This window comes from Biomphalaria glabrata, chromosome 10 (assembly GCF_947242115.1).
Source record: "Biomphalaria glabrata chromosome 10, xgBioGlab47.1, whole genome shotgun sequence".
NCBI lineage: Eukaryota > Metazoa > Mollusca > Gastropoda > Planorbidae > Biomphalaria > Biomphalaria glabrata.
Window position 1 is genome coordinate 43,372,452 of NC_074720.1, and position 18,859 is coordinate 43,391,310.

At 37.0% G+C, this 18,859-nt stretch overlaps 1 long non-coding RNA gene across 1 annotated transcript; it reads right to left on the minus strand.

Moving 5' to 3' along the window:
• Positions 1–2,067: 2,067 nt before the first annotated feature.
• Positions 2,068–9,591, minus strand: LOC129928730 (uncharacterized). The gene is made up of 2 exons (XR_008780219.1): positions 7,888–9,591; positions 2,068–2,561 (listed from the first exon to the last, which is right to left on the minus strand). It is a non-coding gene; the product is annotated as an uncharacterized LOC129928730 (long non-coding RNA).
• Between the last annotated feature and the right edge of the window lie 9,268 nt (positions 9,592–18,859).

The following is an 18,859-nucleotide window of genomic DNA, read 5'->3' on the forward strand; positions in this document are numbered from 1 at the left end:
ATTAAAGTTTCCCCTTTCAGACCTGGCGATCTATGGGGCAGATGATGTAAAGATCATCTGTTTTCTCAGGTACCCTTTAGAGATGGGTGGATCCAGAGGCGCCCAAAGATCCCGATAATTAAAAATCCCAGTCTTCACCAGGATTCGAACCTGGGACCCAGGGTAGCGCTCAGCCACCGCGCCCCAAAGTCAAGAACTAGTAACAAAACACAAATTTTACAAATTAAAAAAAAATTATGTTATGGGCGAAGACATGGATATGATTAATTATGCTAAAACAAAACCACTTATTTCCGATTATTTAAAAGCGTGTATGGTGAAATAAAATGGAGGCCCTCTGTCATGGCACTCCTGCGACGAACGTCAAGGAACAGGTGAAGATGAGTAGTGATAATGTTTTATTTTAGGAAAGTAAGACAACTATTGAATTTTCTGTACGTATGAATGCAATCGGAGGCGCGGTGGTTGAGCGGTAAAGAGCTTGGCTTCCGAACCGGGGACCGGGGTTCGAATCCTGGTGAAGACTGGGATTTTTAATTTCGGGGATCTTCTGGCGCCTCTGAGTCCACCTGACATTTGTTAGGGAAAAGTAAAGGCGGTTGGTCGTTGTGCTGGCCACATGACACCCTAGTTAACCGTAGGCCACAGAAACAGATGACCTTTACATCATCTGCCCTATAGACTACAAGGTCTGAAAGGGGAACTATTTATGAATGCAATCAATGACTGGTTTCAACCTAGCTTGTGTGTTTTTACATATTGTAGTAATCCCCCTTTATGCCAATACCTGCCTGTGGCTGATTGCAAGTTATATTAGAATCTCAACCCAATGTGTTCAGAAGGTTCCCACAGACTGGTTGTTATAAATACCAATTTGTACAAATGCTCCTTCTTTCCTAGTGCTATTAGAGAATGGAATGGGTTGCCTGAGTCAGCCAGGAAAACATGCATGACTAGGGACGTAATCATCTTTTTTTAAAGTAACTTGTGTATTTCATAAGATAAGATACAAATCGTAGATTACAACACCAACTACTGCTAGATCGGTAGCGGTATCACTCTCAGGCCAAATTGCATGTAGCTAGGAGATATCCCGAGAGGTTAAACACTTTGTTTAGTTTATAGACGCACTTTAGTAGACGGACTTTGGGCGCGACATTTTACTGACGACATATTGGGTTAGAGATTATTGAGGTAGACTTTTAGTGCAGTTACTTGTAGACTCTTAAAGATATAACATCGTATTTAGCTACTGACTCGACTGTGGCCCATTCTGTTATTAAAGTTCGTTATTGTGTTATATTAAGTCTGGACATTGTTATTCTGTGGTGACCCGTTTGTGGCGATGTGTGTTCGTTCTCACAATGGACCTCATCCACCAATCGTAAATAAACACATTTAGCCACGTCATAATATTGATAAAACAATTTTAAAATACGTATCACGTGACAGCCTTTATGGATTACATAATTTGTATAGAAGATATATAGAAACACGTGGCTAAATGTTTGTTTGTTTACGGTTGGTGAATGAGGTCCATTGGAATACACAAGACAGTATACCCAAGCATATAGGTTCATATCAAGACAGTACAAATAAGCATCATGGTTCATATCGACAGTACAAATAAGCATCTTGGTTCATATCAAGACAGCACAAATAAGCATATAGGTTCATATCAAGACAGTACAAATAAACATCTTGGTTCATATCAAGACAGTACAAATAAACATCTTGGTTCATATCAAGACAGTACTAATAAGCATCTTGGTTCATTTCAAGACAGTACAAATAAGCATCTTGGTTCATATCAAGACAGTACAAATAAGCATCTTGGTTCATATCAAGACAGCACAAATAAGCATATAGGTTCATATCAAGACAGTACAAATAAGCATCTTGGTTCATATTGTGATGTTGCTAGTTCAGGCTGTCTTGAAGTCAACCAATTACTCTGCAATCGTTTGGGTGTAATTGTTCGGGTGTATTACGTGTAGTTGACCAACAACACAAACAAGAACTGGCACATCTATTTTAACTAGTGAAGAGATGTAGTCGACTCTGATGAACTATTCAACATGTATTTATTATGATAAAAGGGCCACAGTAGAAGTCTCTGTCACTAAACACGTCGTTACCCTGGAATGTTCTATCGCTAACTGATTTTCCGGTCTCTAACCCAACATATCCCAAACGTCACTAGTCCCGTTCAATATGCGTCTACTATGGTGCGTCGCTAAATAACTAAAATAACTAACCTATATAAATAAGGTGTCTAACAGATTCCTCCCCCCCTTGAAAAAAAAATATGTCAATATTTTTCCACTACTGTCAAGTCTTACAAGGGCATTTTCAATTTAAGGGGAAGACCACAAACATAAAATCTTGATCTCTTCATCTTGACATCTTCATCTTGACAGTTCCTCATATTCATGTCAATGTTCATAACAGTTCATAACATTCCAGAATCATCTTCATTGGTACATAGTTCATCATGGAGGAAAATGTGGCATCTTATGGGCACGTCCTATACATCTCAAATGTTCTTCACTGGCAGTAATCTGATAAAATACAATATTTCAAAAAAACAATTATAAACTTTATTTACACATTCAATAAATTTTTTCTTACCACCCTTTTATACGCTTTTGTCCATTTTTCTTTTATACTCACCCTTTTCCATAGAACTAACTTTCGTCAATGATATATGAAATGATTCACACAAAAAAAAAATATCCATACTTACTTTTAAATGCTTAACATCAACTTTACTTATCTCCCTTTTCATAACATATAAATGGTGTCAATATATTAATATATATTACATAATCAATATAATCATAGTTTATTTACACAATTGTTTCACTTCAATGTCATTCTAGACAATAAATCAGCTACAATATTCACAGCTCCACTAATAGCTTTCACTTCAAATTTATACTCCTGTAGTGCTAAGAACCATCTATAAACACGACTGTTTTTCATGTTCTTTTGCTGTATATACTGAATAGGTTTATGATCAGTTAATAAAATGAATTTCCTTCCTATTAAATAGCTCTCTAGCTTAGTAATTACCCATATTACAGCTAAGGCTTCTCTTTCAATGACACTATATTTTTTCTCTGCCTCTGACAATTTTCTACTTACATATAATATAGGATGTAAGTTATCATAGTTCTGCATTAAACAACCACCAATAGCATTACCAGATGCATCAGTTGTGACATAAAATATTTTGTCTTTATCAGGTAGTCTTAATATTAGTTCATGACTAAAAACATCTTTAATTCTGTCAATAGCTTTCACACATTCCTCATTACAAACTACTTTTTGAGGTTTTCCTTTTTTAAGTAAGTCATTTAGTGGATTCACTATTTCTGCTAAGTTCTTTATAAACTTTCTGTAATAATTTACTATTCCTAATATGCTTTTAATTTGTCTTTTTGTTGTAGGTATTTCAATATTAAGTACTTTCTTTATGTTATCTTCAATAGGGCTAATCATGTTGTTATTTACTTTATGTCCTAAGAAAATTATTTCCTCCAATCCTATTTCTACTTTTTCTGCTTGAATTGTAAGTCCACTTTCTTTTATTATTTTGAATACTTCTTTTACATCTACCAAATGTTCCTCCCAACTATTATTAAAAATACATATGTCATCCAAATAGCAAATAACATTTTCTTTGTTTCCAATTATCATGTTCATCATTCTATTAAATGTGGCAGGTGCATTTACTAATCCAAAACTCATATAATTCCATTGAAAAATACCATATGGTGTCACAAATGCTGTGTAAGGTTTAGCATTTTCTGTTAAAGGTATTTGCCAATAACCTTTAGTTAAATCTAATTTAGTAAAAAATTTTGCTCCATTTAATTTATGTAAAATATCCTCTATATTTGGCATTGGATATGGGTCAAATTCTGTGATGTTGTTAAGTTTCCTATAATCAATACATAACCTTATATCTCCATTCTTCTTTTTGGCTATCACAATTGGTGAAGCATAAGGAGATGTTGATGGCTCAATTATACCTGATTCTAGTAAATTGTCTATTTCTTTCTTTACTTTGTCTTGTAAATGTAGCGGTATTCTATATGGCTTAAGCTTGATAGGTTTTGAGTCTGTTACTTTAATGTCATGTTTAATAATATTAGTTTTTCCTGGTATGCTGGAAAAAATTTCTTTGTATTCATGTATTATTTTAGTTATATCTTTTGACTTTTCCTTAGTTAAATTATTAAGATTAATCTTTTGCCAAGTTTGATTCTCTTTTGTTTCTATTACAGGTATTTCCTTAATATCATTTTCATTGTGATTTTCATTTGTTATTATCATCAAGCATTCTTCTCTTTCTGAAAATTTATTTTCTATTTCCTCCTGAATGTTTTGTATCAATTCATCTTCTCTATCATGATACAGTTTCAAATTATTTATGTGATATGTTTTAACTTTCCCATTTATTTCAATTTGATAATTCACATCACTAATTTGTTTTATCACTTTAAATGGACCTTTCCATTGTTTACCAATTTTATTTTTCAGGTCATTTATCAATATTAATACATTGTTTCCTACTTCTAGTGTTTTCAATTGTCTTTTCTTATTTAGATTCTCATGAGCACTTTGTTTGTACTTCTTATTGTTGTTATATGCTTGAGTCCATATTTCTTTCAATTCTGTTGTGATTGTTGTTTCACTGTCATTATTTAATTTATTCTCATTGTCTATTAGATTTTCTTTAAAAACATCTAATTCATCTCTGGGTTTTCTTCCATGTATTATTTCATATGGTGAAAATTGTGTTGCTTCATGGATGTTGTTTCTATGAGCAAATAGTACATAGTTAATGTAATGATCCCACTTGTTCTGATTGTTCTGAATTATCTTTGTTAGTGATCTTTTTAATGAACCACTCTCTGGGTGGTAAACCGAAGAGTATATGTGTTGTATATTGTATTGTTTAGTCCATTTCTTAAATTGTTCTGACTTAAACTGAGATCCCTGATCACTCAATATAATTTTAGGTATACCATGTCTTGTAATTACTTTTTGAGTTATGGCATTAATGATATTCTCTGCACTTGTATTTGATAATGGGATTGCCTCTGGGTACCTACTAAACATGTCTATTACTGTTAGAATGTATTTGTTATTATTTTCAGTTTGAATTAAAGGACCTATTAAATCAATAGATACTTTCTGAAATGGTGCTGTAGGTTCATCCATTTCTTGAATAGGTGCTTTATTCACTAGGCTTTTGTTAGATCTCTTTTGACATATGTCACATGAGTTTATGTATTTGTTGATTGTTGCTTTCATTTTGGGCCAAAATACTTGTTTTGACAAATTCCTATAACATTTCTTTACTCCCCTATGTGCTGCTAAATTATTATCATGTGTCATGATTAAAACATCTTTCCAATATTTCTGTGGTAAGACAAGTTGTTTTATTTTCTTGTTATCATTACTTGTTTGTCTAAACAATATTTTATTCTCTATACAAAATTTCTCCATTGGATTATTATTGTTTTTATCTGATATTCTTGAATATATTTTCCCAATAATATTATCATTCATTTGTTCTAATGCAAATTTGGGTATTGTTTCTTTTTCACTTTGAGATATTTGTGTTTCAAGACTATTTTGTGTTTCATTTTCTATCTCTCTTTTCTTAATATCTGTATTTTCTATTTGTATTACATTACTGGTTTCTTTTTCTTTATCATTACTAATTACATTTATTGTATTTTCCTGTTTCTCATCTTGTTTATTCATTGATCTTGTTATTACCATACTTGTTATATTTTGTGTTTCTATGTTTTCATGATTTTGTCTTATGTTTTTGTATTTGTTTTGCCAGTCTTCTAATTCTTTTCTTGAACATTCTTTAACTCCTTTTATGTTTCCTACTAACATATCATATCTCATTTCTGGTATTGCAATGCCATCACAATAACCAGTGAAAAATGGGGTTTCAATGTATACCCTTATAGCTTTAAATTCCCTTACTGTGCCATCTGCTAATTCTACTTTCCTAGTAAACCCTTTATACCAATGAGGTTTGACAAATTTAGTTTTTACTGCCAAGGTGTTACAACCTGAATCCCTGATTAATTCCACTGGAATTCTATCTACAAACCCTGGGTACACTGCAAAATTGTTCCTATTTCCTTCCATGAAGTATATCCTATCTATACCTTTGTTTTTGTATTCCCTACTGTAACTTCTATTTCTATAATTTCCCCTGTCATTCCTATCTCTACTCCTATATCTACTGTTATTTTGTTCATTGTGTCTATTTCTACTTCCAGACCTACTATTCCCTCTTCTACAGTTAGCTGCTATATGACCTTTTCCTTGACATTTAAAACAAGTTATTTCACTATATTTTCTATTTCCACTATTTGATCTGTTTCTATTTCTACTTCTATCAACATTTTCTTTGGTGTATCCTATTAAATCTACTTTGCTCTTATCCCTATCAGAAAATGGTTTATTTGGATAGGCATTTTTGTATACTCTCATTATTTCTGTTATTTCATCTATAGTTTTTGGGTTTCTTTCTTTAATAAAAGATTGTAACTGAGGATCACATTTATTTACAAAGTTGTCCACTAGAATAAAATTTTTTAATCCCTCATAAGAGTTATTCACTTTTTCTAATTTTACCCACTTATTGAAGAAATCCTTTTCCATATTAATGGTAGTTTGGGGTTCTATTTCTAATGATGGTATATTGTCAAAATATTTCTTTCTAAAAGTTGTAGCATTATGACCATAGGCATTCAATAATTCTCTTTTTAAAACTTGATAACTATCATCAATATGATGGTCATGATTTTGGCATATTGTTAGAGCTTGACCATGAACAAAGTCTATCAGTATTTCAGACCATTCCTCTTCAGGCATATTAAATGTAGACATTTTTGCCTCATATCTTTTCAGGAAATCACCAATGTCATCCTTCTGTTCATCAAAACTTTGTATTTTTCTCTTTAGCCATGTTTGTGAATTAGGGTTGTCTCTTTGAGTGGTATAATTATTTGAGTTATTTGTGTTATTTCCTTGTTCAGTTTGGGCTCTGGCTTGTGCTGCATCCAATCTCATCTTCTCCATTTTAGCTTCATGTTCTCTAATTTTTTCTCTCTCCTTGTCTTGCCTATCTTGGTCCTCTTTTTGTTTCTCATATTCTTCCTTTCTGATCCTTTCTTGCCTCTCTATCTCTTGTCTTTGATGTTCTTCTTGTCTTTCTATCTCTTCTTTTTCCCTTCTTATTTTATCTTGACGTTCCATTTCTTCCCTCACAACTTGCTGTACATAAGCGGCTAAGTCTTTTCCTTTTAACTCCATGGCCTTTCCATCCTGCATAGCTGTTTCCTTAACCTCCTTAAGGTCCCCATATGATGATGTAGCCATTGTGTTTTATATTTTATATATATTTTTCCTTAGCCTATATTGGTTATGGCTATACTTTAAAAGTTTTTACACACTTTTATACCAGTTTTAAGTGTTATGTCTCTATCTATAGATTTAGTAAATGTGTAAATCTAGTCTGAGTTATTATGGTTATATTCAAATCTGTATATTAGGTCCAGTATTACACACAAATTTAAATCTAGTATATTATAGTATGTATAATAATACTATTTAGATCTATAGTTATCAAGAGCACTATGACTTTTAGATCTAGTATGAATAACTATGATCAATTTTAAAATCTGGTATGACTGAAGTCACAGTGAAGTGTTTAGAGTAAATTCAAGGACTGTCTAGAGTCTAGATCTAGAGTAGATTATGGTTCTATTTAACCATACGAAACAAATATGTGTATACAGTGTCAAATATATCTTCAACAAGATATATATATCTAGAATGTACTACCTTCATTCATCTTCAACTTAATAATATTTCAAAGTAGAGTCTAGATAATTAAATTGTACCAAAGAGATGTACAACAATTTGCAGATCTAAATTTAGCCAGACGATAGTGTTTGACTACATAGCCAGTTTCGGCATTATTCTCATGGCAAAATCATAATTGATTTTAACCGCTCAAACTAAAATTATTTTAGTCTGATTCACAGTAAAAGAATCCTACCCGCACTTTCTATCATTAAGTGAAAAAAAAATACAGATCTAATTAAATTAATAAAAATAAATAATTTAAAATAATATAAACAAATGAAATAATTAAATGAGACTATCACTATGGGTTGGGATGTGACAATATGGCACACAATGATAACGTCACGAAGTAACCAGGCAACAACGGATATGACGTTTGCACAAACAAAACAAATTACAACCCTAAACGTATAATATAGCTTTTCATCTAAATTACGTCTTCTACCCCGACGGGTTTTAAGGCGCACCACCTGATTTTACTCAGGCTAACGTACCAAATTTAGACAAAATAGATATCTATTTCTAAGGGCAATCTAAACATATACTAATAAGAAAAATGGCACTTAGCTTTTGATAAGAAAGATCCCTTTGTTCGGACTCCCGAATATGTTAGATCACAACAAATTCCACTGCCTCTCTTCCAGTTCTGACTCTGTTCTCCGGTGCTACCAGTATCCCACGTAATGCCACAGATGTCCTGATATGCCACAGCAAAATGTTCCAGTTTCTTCGACGACTGTTGATGACCGTATGTGTAGTTCCGACGACCTTGTGTACACAGTTACTGACGAATAGGTTAACGGTTCTTCTGGCGATGACTTGACTTGTGTAGACGACTACTGACAAATAACAGTCTCTTGACGACAACTTGATCTGGACGACTGACGAATAACGAATTTCTTGACGATGACTTGATCTGGGCTGACGAATAACGGCTTTCTTGACGATGACTTGATCTGGGCTGACGAATAACGGTTCTCTAAAATAGTTCACTGCTTCTGCTGCTACTCTGGTAGTACGACGAAGTTTGCTGTTGTACTCTGCTTCACTAGACCAAACTGTCCAATGTAGACTAGGTGAGACCAAGGTCACCTCCGACGACGTTCCGTTATACGACTAACGGTTTTCAACGAGATTAAGTGGATGTAGCTGTTTCCACAACTGCAATATCAACAAGTCTAGATATGGTCTAGACCGACGAATACTAGATATATCAATGTTCAGTACTGATAAAGATTACTTCACTAACCTTCCAAAGGTTAAACACAGTGACCGTTATAAACGTGGCAAGCAACCGGTTCAATGAGCAAACTGCTCCACAAGAATCTCTCCAAGGGTAAGACGACAGAGCGATTTCGATTTAGTTAGCTACCAAACTTGTAGTACTCACAATACTTCTGACAGCGGGTAAACTGTCCTTCTCGAAACTGACGAGGTAAAACTTGATACTCAATGTGGCTCCTATGACGAAGAAAAAATATGTCCAACAGGTTCACTAACGATCTCTCACCCGTTATGAATGAACGGTTTCTCTGGCTGTAGGTCGATTCAGCATATGAAGATCAGGCGTTGCGATGATTACGGTCCTGACGAAGGTCACCCTGAGTTAACGGCTCGTTGAACGTGCGATCAAACAGGCGACGACTGCTTGTAGATCCAAAACAAAGTCACTCTGCGATAATGCTGTGTTCAGCCGTACTCCGATGAAATCTTATATCTTCGAGTGCACGACCCTCACCTGAGTAAACGTTCTGCTTCGAGGTCCGGTTCGATGTTCAGCTTCATCAGGGGTCCGGCTTCGAGGTTCGGTTCGATGTTCGGCTTCACCAGGGGTCCGGCTTCGAGGTTCGGGGTCGCCACTGTGATGTTGCTAGTTCAGGCTGTCTTGAAGTCAACCAATTACTCTGCAATCGTTTGGGTGTAATTGTTCGGGTGTATTACGTGTAGTTGACCAACAACACAAACAAGAACTGGCACATCTATTTTAACTAGTGAAGAGATGTAGTCGACTCTGATGAACTATTCAACATGTATTTATTATGATAAAAGGGCCACAGTAGAAGTCTCTGTCACTAAACACGTCGTTACCCTGGAATGTTCTATCGCTAACTGATTTTCCGGTCTCTAACCCAACATATCCCAAACGTCACTAGTCCCGTTCAATATGCGTCTACTATGGTGCGTCGCTAAATAACTAAAATAACTAACCTATATAAATAAGGTGTCTAACAATATCAAGACAGTACAAATAAGCATCTTGGTTCATATCAAGACAGTACAAATAAGCATCTTGGTTCATATCAAGACAGTACAAATAAGCATCTTGGTTCATATCAAGACAGCACAAATAAGCATATAGGTTCATATCAAGACAGTACAAATAAGCATCTTGGTTCATATCAAGACAGTACAAATAAGCATCTTGGTTCATATCAAGACAGTACAAATAAGCATCTTGGTTCATATCAAGACAGTACAAATAAGCATCTTGGTTCATATCAAGACAGCACAAATAAGCATATAGGTTCATATCAAGACAGTACAAATAAGCATATAGGTTCATATCAAGACAGTACAAATAAGCATCTTGGTTCATATCAAGACAGTACAAATAAGCATATTGGTTCATATCAAGACAGTACAAATAAGCATCTAGGTTCATATCAAGACAGTACAAATAAGCATATTGGTTCATATCAAGACAGTACAAATAAGCATATAGGCTCATATCAAGACAGTACAAATAAGCATCTTGGTTCATATCAAGACAGTACAAATAAGCATCAAGACAGTACAAATAAGCATATAGGCTCATATCAAGACAGTAAAAATAAGCATCTAGGTTCATATCAAGACAGTACAAATAAGCATCAAGACAGTACAAATAAGCATATAGGCTCATATCAAGACAGTAAAAATAAGCATCTAGGTTCATATCAAGACAGTACAAATAAGCATCAAGACAGTACAAATAAGCATATAGGCTCATATCAAGACAGTACTAATAAGCATCTTGGTTCATATCAAGACAGTACAAATAAGCATCTTGGTTCATATCAAGACAGTACAAATAAGCATCTTGGTTCATATCAAGACAGCACAAATAAGCATATAGGTTCATATCAAGACAGTACAAATAAGCATATAGGTTCATATCAAGACAGTACAAATAAGCATCTTGGTTCATATCAAGACAGTACAAATGAGCATATAGGTTCATATCAAGACAGTACAAATAAGCATCTAGGTTCATATCAAGACAGTACAAATAAGCATCTTGGTTCATATCAAGACAGCACAAATAAGCATATAGGTTCATATCAAGACAGTACAAATAAGCATCTTGGTTCATATCAAGACAGTACAAATAAGCATTTTGGTTCATATCAAGACAGTTCAAATAAGCATCTTGGTTCATATCAAGACTACAAATAAGCATATAGGTTCTTATCAAGACAGTACACCCAAGCATCTAGGTTTTACTAGTTACTCTACTAGAATGATACACAGTCAGACATAGAGAGATACAGATATAGAGACAGAGAGAGAGAGAGAGAGAGAGAGAGAGAGAGAGAGAGAGAGAGAGAGAGAGAGAAAGACAGAGAGATTGAGAAAGACAGAGAGAGTGAGAAAGACAGAGAGAGACAGACAGACTAGATAGATAGATGTGAAATATTTATTGTGTTTTAATGCGTGTAATAGAGTGTGTTTGTGTGTGTGTTATCTAATGTGTGTGTGCCTCTTAGTGTGTGTCCGAGGACGTGACCACTGCTTGCTGTTGATGTGCTAAAATACAATGGCGATTTCTCCTGTTGATTCAAGAATCGCCCCGTGTTTGAACTGTTCCCCAAGTGAGAATGTTTTCCCCGACTTAAATCACACAGACTCACACACACACACTTGGGAGGCATGCAGATATCCAGCAAAGATATTATTTTTTCCCACGGAAGAAACACACATTTTGAAAGTTTGTTAATTTGTGGTCAATAGTTATCTTTCCCTTTGTCTTGAGACTTCAAAACAACTCTGCCAACACGTGTGTCTTGTTTTTGCTTTGAAATAGCAAGTTTTCTCAATTCATGTTTCTTTCTAGATTTAGAACTAGTTAATCTCACCCTATCAGTGCAGAATGTGCACCGACCTATGTATTTATATTTTCTAGTTCTTTATTTCAAGACTGACATACAAACTATGTTCTGCTGGAGGCCTGCATCATCATCCTCATCCTCATCCTCATCCTCATCCTCATCATCATCATCATCATCATCATCTTCATCATCATCATCATCATCATCATCATCTTCATCATCATCATCCTCATCATCATCATCTTCATCATTATCATAATCATCATCATCATCATCATCATCATCATCATCATCATCATCATCATCATCATCATCATCATCTTCATCATCATCATCATCATCATCATCATCATCATCTTCATCATCATCATCATCATCATCTTCATCATCATCATCATCTTCATCATCATCATAATCATCATCATCAAACTCCATTTGAGTGAGGGCCTAAGAGGCTTAAATCCTCTCTTGCAAAAGCCCTGGACAGAAACCCTGCTGTCTTGCGTAGTGCATACACGTCACCATACAGGTCGAGAATTTTGGGTTTCCCAGACCTGTCGAGACGGAGATCAGCAAGTCTGGGGCAGTCAAACAGAATATGAGGCACGGTTTCCTCTTCTTCCCCGCAGCGGGGGCACCGTGAATCAAAATTTGGCCATAGCCGTGAGAAATATGAGCCAACTGGACAGTGGCCTGTCCTGCACTGTGCTATAATAGCCTCCACCTCGGGGAAGTGCGGTTAGGGCGCCTCATGCGCTCCCAGACTCTGCGTGCTTTTGGGGATTTTTCCCAGCACTCAAACCACTTTTCCATTTCTGTTTTTTTTTTAAATTATAGCCAGAGCATGGTGGAAACTTAAAGCCTGTTCGGTGGGTGGAATTTGCCCTCCTTGTTGGGCCAAGAAGTCTGCAATAGCTTTGCCAGTCACACCTATGTGACTCAGTACCCACTGCATTATTACAGGGGTGCCATAGCGCTGCTTTATGTTGTGTGAAGCCATGATGACAGTGTCGATACTGGGGGGGGGGGGGGCATGGTCCAGGGCTTTGCAAAGCCTGTAGTACAGATTTTGAGTCAGTGACCACAACAACCTGTGTTGCCCTGAAATGTCCCTCGCCGAGTTGAGAGTCAATAACCTTTAAGGCTTCACAGACTGCCATGGTCTCCGCATCAAAGCTGCAAACACTACCACATGGTCCAAAGATTTATACTGAGTAAGAGTGAGGCCTGCATAGAAGCCAGGACCAATCCATTCATTACAAGATACCGTCCACCAACTTTTTAACCAACCTGTATATTTCCCAAATAGTTTGGGTCATATTGTCTCATTTAGAAAAAACAAATCCAGAACTAGAGGGAAATCAGGGGCGTAGATAGGATTTTTGTTTCTTTTGGGGTCCAGGGAACTTGACCTGTTTAGAGGCCCCTGTATTATGCGTAATATTTTATTTTCAATGTAAAAAAACAATAATTTGGGGGCTACCTTCAAATGGGGTCCCGGAGGGATTTTCAAATTCTCCCCCATCCTAGCTACGCCACTGAGGAAATATTTAGCAATGTACAAGACAAGGAGTCAAGGATAATTCTTTTTTTTTTTTTTTTCAATAACTAGGCACAAAAACTTGTAAATCTGAATTTTAAAAATTGTACATAAACATAAACTGTAGCCTCATTTTGTATGTACGTTCCCCAAGTGTAGGTCTAATTCTCTAGGTCTTATTTTCTAAGTCTTATTCTCTATGTCTAATTCTCTAGGTCTAATTCTCTAGGTCTAATTCTTTAGGTCTAATTCTTTAGGTCTAATTCTCTAGGTCTAATTGTCTATGTCTAATTCTCTATGTCTAATTCTCTAGGTCTAATTCTCTAGGTCTAATTCTCTAGGTCTAATTCTCTAGGTATAATTTTTGTTTGTATTGTCTAAATGTACGTTCTCCAAGTGTAGGTCTAATTCTCTAGGTCTTATTTTCTAAGTCTTATTCTCTAAGTCTAATTCTCTATGTTTAATTCTCTATGTCTAATTCTCTATGTCTAATTCTCTAGGTCTAATTCTCTAGGTCTAATTCTCTAGGTCTAATTCTCTAGGTATAATTCTCTAGGTTTAATTCTCTAGGTCTAATTCTCTAGGTCTAATTTTGTTTGTATTCGTCCTAAGATCTATTTCTATAGGGTCTTCTGTGTATGTCTAATCTCAAGTACTGATCATACAAATAATTAGTTGATAAAAATACCCCGGGAAAACAGGGAGGTGGGACCTAAACATTAACACACACACACACACACACACACACACTTCTAGTTGCGGGCTCTGGCAGTCCATTAACGTTCGTGTAATTATCTTAATAAAAACAGACGGAGCCCGTGTGAAGACCACCTTCAGTGCTCCTATACACACGGCAATTATATAAATTAATGGCCTCGCATATGGGGCTTTGGTTTCCCCCTCCCCACCCTCAGACCTATTAAATAGGCCTGGCTAGTGCGCCCCCCCCCTCCTCCTTCTCCCCATAACGGGGCTGACAAGCTCTCACGCAACACTTAGTCCCCCCCCCCCACTTCTTCACCTCAGACACTCATGTAACACCTGGTGGAATTCGTGTCACGTGATGTCCTCGTCTCTATTAAGAGCTTGGCGGCGTCCACCGATAAAAAAAAACAAGTACAGTCCCCTGCATTGTTGCCTTCTCTTTGTTGTTCTGTATATCTAGCCGCCAAATCCAGGTCTATACTCCACACCTCACCCCTCACCCACGCGAACATATATTCAGCTATTGAGCGCAAGGTCGAACATAGGCGTCTGTTCCGAAACGATAGAATGGAGCGAATCTTTTATTTGTCCACGCCAATAATGGTGCGTTACATCGGCGGACCCTCGACATCAGGCCTTAATGGTTAAATGAAAGGAGAGGGATGGGAGAAAGAGTAATGCAGACATTTTTACAAAGTTTTTATCAACTCTGTCTGTCTGTCTGTCTGGTACAATTTTTGTTCACGTTATTTCTCCTGCACACATTCTCGGATCAAGTTGAAACTTTACACAATTATTACTTGTACAAACATGAATAAGTTAAAAAATTAACCAATTATTTAATTAATAATTGGTAATTTAGTACTTTGTTAGCTATCAAAAAAGGGAAATAATTGCTACATATTTAGAGATGTGGCTGTATATTTGGAGTTATTGAATAATTGTATTTTTTTTAAGTATAAACATTTGATAAAATTTACAAGTACTCTTTTTTTTCTTCTCAAATATGGCTTGCTATTAGATATGAGTATTAAAAAAAGCTCCCCTTTCAGACTTTGTGGTCTGTTTCTGAGGCTTCGGTTAACGAGGGTGTCTATGGGGCAGATGATGTAAAGGTCATCTATTTCTGTGGCCCACGGTTAACGAAGGTGTCATGTGGCCAGCACAACGACCAACCGCCTTTACTCTCCCCCAACTAATGCCAGGTACCCATTAGAGCTGGGTGGACCCAGAAGCGCCCGAAGATCCCGAAATTAAATATCTCAGTCTTCATCAGGATTCGAACCCCTGTCCCCGGTTTGGAAGTCAAGCGCTTTACCGCTCAGCCACCGCGCCTCCAGATATGACTATGATTATTAATAATTATTAAAAGTGGATTATTATTAAAGCTTTCGAGGAAGTGAAGGAACCTCCACAAATATTCAGCTCCATGGGCCTCCGTATACCTAAATCCGGCCCCGAAATTGCCCACAGAACAGCGTTCATGCCTACAATGGGGTAGTTCCGGATCTCTTCTCGGTCACGTGGGTATGTTGTTTACATTAATGACCTCATTGATTTCATTGTAATTTAAACATGAAAATAGTCTAGTAGATCTAGACATCCTTAATTAATAAAAAGTATGTTACAATAATTCACTAATTTTTAATGATTATTTAGTAGGTCTACTAGATCTAGGCTAGCACTAAATCTAGATCTACATCTTATCATAGGAAGATATTGCCATTATTGCCATGTATAAGACCACAGTCACGTGACTTTTTATAAAGTTTGTCAGAGATTCGGAACTACCTCATTACGATTGGTCTCGGTAAGCGCCTCTACAAAAATCCTGCCACGGGCTTTCGCTTGCTTAAAACCGGCCCTGCCCTCGTATGTGATATTGCTTTGTTTTTGTTTTAATTTATTCTGTTATTTCATTTTTAGTATGAGAACTCTAAATGGTTAGCGCTGGACTGCTACTCTCCACCTGGGCATTTTCCCCCCTGAGTCTTTCAAATCGGAATGACGTCACATCGTAAATGCGTTGTGAGGGCAGTATGACGATGGGCTGACCACACAATGTCCTTTTAAAAGTATTCCTTATGTTACAACAGCTGCTGGTGTGATGTGAAGCCAAGCGTTGCCATCTTAGCTGGTGTGGACTATTTTTTTTTCGCGCGTGTGTGTGGCAGTTTCGTAACAAAAAGGGGGGGGGGGGAGTGTATCGGTTGTGGTTGGGGGGGGGGTGAAATGGTATCACAACACTCCATTTAAAAACAAATATTTCTGTAGCTACAAATTCTAAGTTCCTTAACGTCGTTTGAAGGCGCGGTGGCTGAGTGGTAAAGTGCTTGACTTCTAAACCGTGGATCCCGGGTTCGAATTTCAGTGAAGCCTTGAATTTTTAATTTCGGTATCTTTAGGGCGCCTCTGAGACAATCTAGCTTTAATGGGGGGAACAGTAAAGGCGGTTGGTCGTTGTCTTGACCACATGACACCATCGTTAACAGTGGGCCACAGAAACAGATGACATCATCAGCCGTATAGACCGCAAAGTCTGAAAGAGGAACTTTTAAAGTCGTTCAGTTGATGTTGTTAGTTTTGAAGTGATTACTGATGACTGCTCTTATGCCACATACACTAGTGGTGGTCGGGGTGGTGGCTGATGACTTGTTCTTAATCTTATGACAAATACACTAGTGGGGGTCGGGGTGGTGGTGCAGGGCACCCTCTGTACGCCACTAGTGTGTGGATTTAGCTTTGGTCACATGTACAACACTTACAGCTAGAAACCCACTTTAGAGCCCTAAAGGTTCTTTTAAACCAGGGCCTACTCACGCCTTCAACTCAGAGGGGGTTACCCATCAATAGGTCACATAAATCAATCTAAATTTCAAGATCAAACGTCTTTCAAAGTGTATGTAACAGTACAAGTCTATAATCGACATAGAAGAGTTGGCTTCAATATATATATATATATACGTGGATTTTGGAATTGAGTTGGTTAGCATAAAAAGTTGAGAATATAGACTAAAGAGCAGTAGCGTAGCTAGGGTGGGAGGAGTAGGGAAGGAATTAAAAATCGCCCCGGGCCCCCACTTAAATATTAAATATTACACAGAATGCAGGGGCCACCAAAGAAATCAAGCCCCCGGGCCCTCAAATAATGGAAAATTTCTAGCTACGCCCCTGCTATAGGGTGTCCATGTATGTGTAGTTCTCCCATAGTTTCTTGTTTTTGTGAACTAAAAAAAAAATACCTCGAGCTTCCGGTCTACGTAAGCTTGAGGATAAAATATTTTAATTTTCGTCTGACTAATAAGCTATGACAGCGGTGACCTAGTGACCACTGTAAAAAAAAATAAAAAATCAAACTAAAACTGTATGGCCATATCACAAGGTCCCCGGTGCTCGCAAAGACCTTCCTTCAGTCCAATGATCTGTGCTAATGCTCATATAATAGACAACCCACACTAGATGTACTAGAACAGGGGTTCTCAACCTGTGGGTCGCGACCCCTTTGGGGGGTCGATTGACAATTTGCAAGGGGTAGACTAAGACCATCGAAAAAAAAAAAAGAATTTTGTTCATTCTTCTATTGCTGTGTGTGTATGCGGAAGGGGCGGGGGTCGCGGCAGAGTGGGGGGGGGGTTGTAAAAAGGGGTCGCCGAGCCTAAATGGTTGAGAACCGCTGTACTAGAAAGACTATATCATAGACTAGCACTAGTGTTTACATCTTATCTAGTCCAAGGTGGTATAAGTTCTATTTCTTATAATAGGGTTACTGGACTTGATCTAATAGTAATCTAACTACATCTAGACTCGATCTAGTATTTATGGAAAGAATGACTGTTGAGAAATTGAGCTGACCCATTCTTGTGGGTGGGGGTGATATTTTTTTTTACTTCTAAAAGCCCTAGACGAAACCATGCTAGATCTAGTTTGGCGAAATGCGGGGGGTGTTATCACACAGGTCAAGAGCAAGAAAAAGGAGGGGGAGGGCTGAGTGTGGTCTAAACTTTGCAACTGGGTACTGACCGGACAGTGACCCGACCTAAAAGTTTCCCTTCAAGACCTTGCGATCTATAGGTAAAGATAATCTGTTTCTGTGGCCATCGGATAACGAGGGTACCCAAGTACCTACTAGAGCTGGGTGGGCTCAGCTAAAGATCCCGAAGTTAAAAGTCATAGTTTTCGAGCCTAGGATCTCCGGTTCAGAAGCCAAGCGCTTTACAAATTAGCCAGCACGCCTCTTGACCCGACCCTCACAGTACAAATAAACAGAATACCTTTGGTAAATCATTTTGTTGACCATACAACATCAAGTAAATATATATCTGAGCTCTTGAAATTAATCTCGTAGTGAGGTCGCCTTATCTTTCTCTCTTTCATCTCTTCTCTCTCTCTCTCTCTCTTCTCGATCTCTCTTTCTTCTCTCTCTCTCTCTCTCTCTTCTGTCTCTCTCTCTCTTCTCTTTCTTCTTTTTTTTCTTCTCTCTCTCTCTTCTGTCTCTCTCTCTTCTCTTTCTTCTTTTTTTTCTTCTCTCTCTCCCTCAGATTGAATTCTCTACCATTAAATCGAACTAGAAATTTCTAAATTATTTCCTTCAAATTCCTTCCATCAAAAGTTTAAA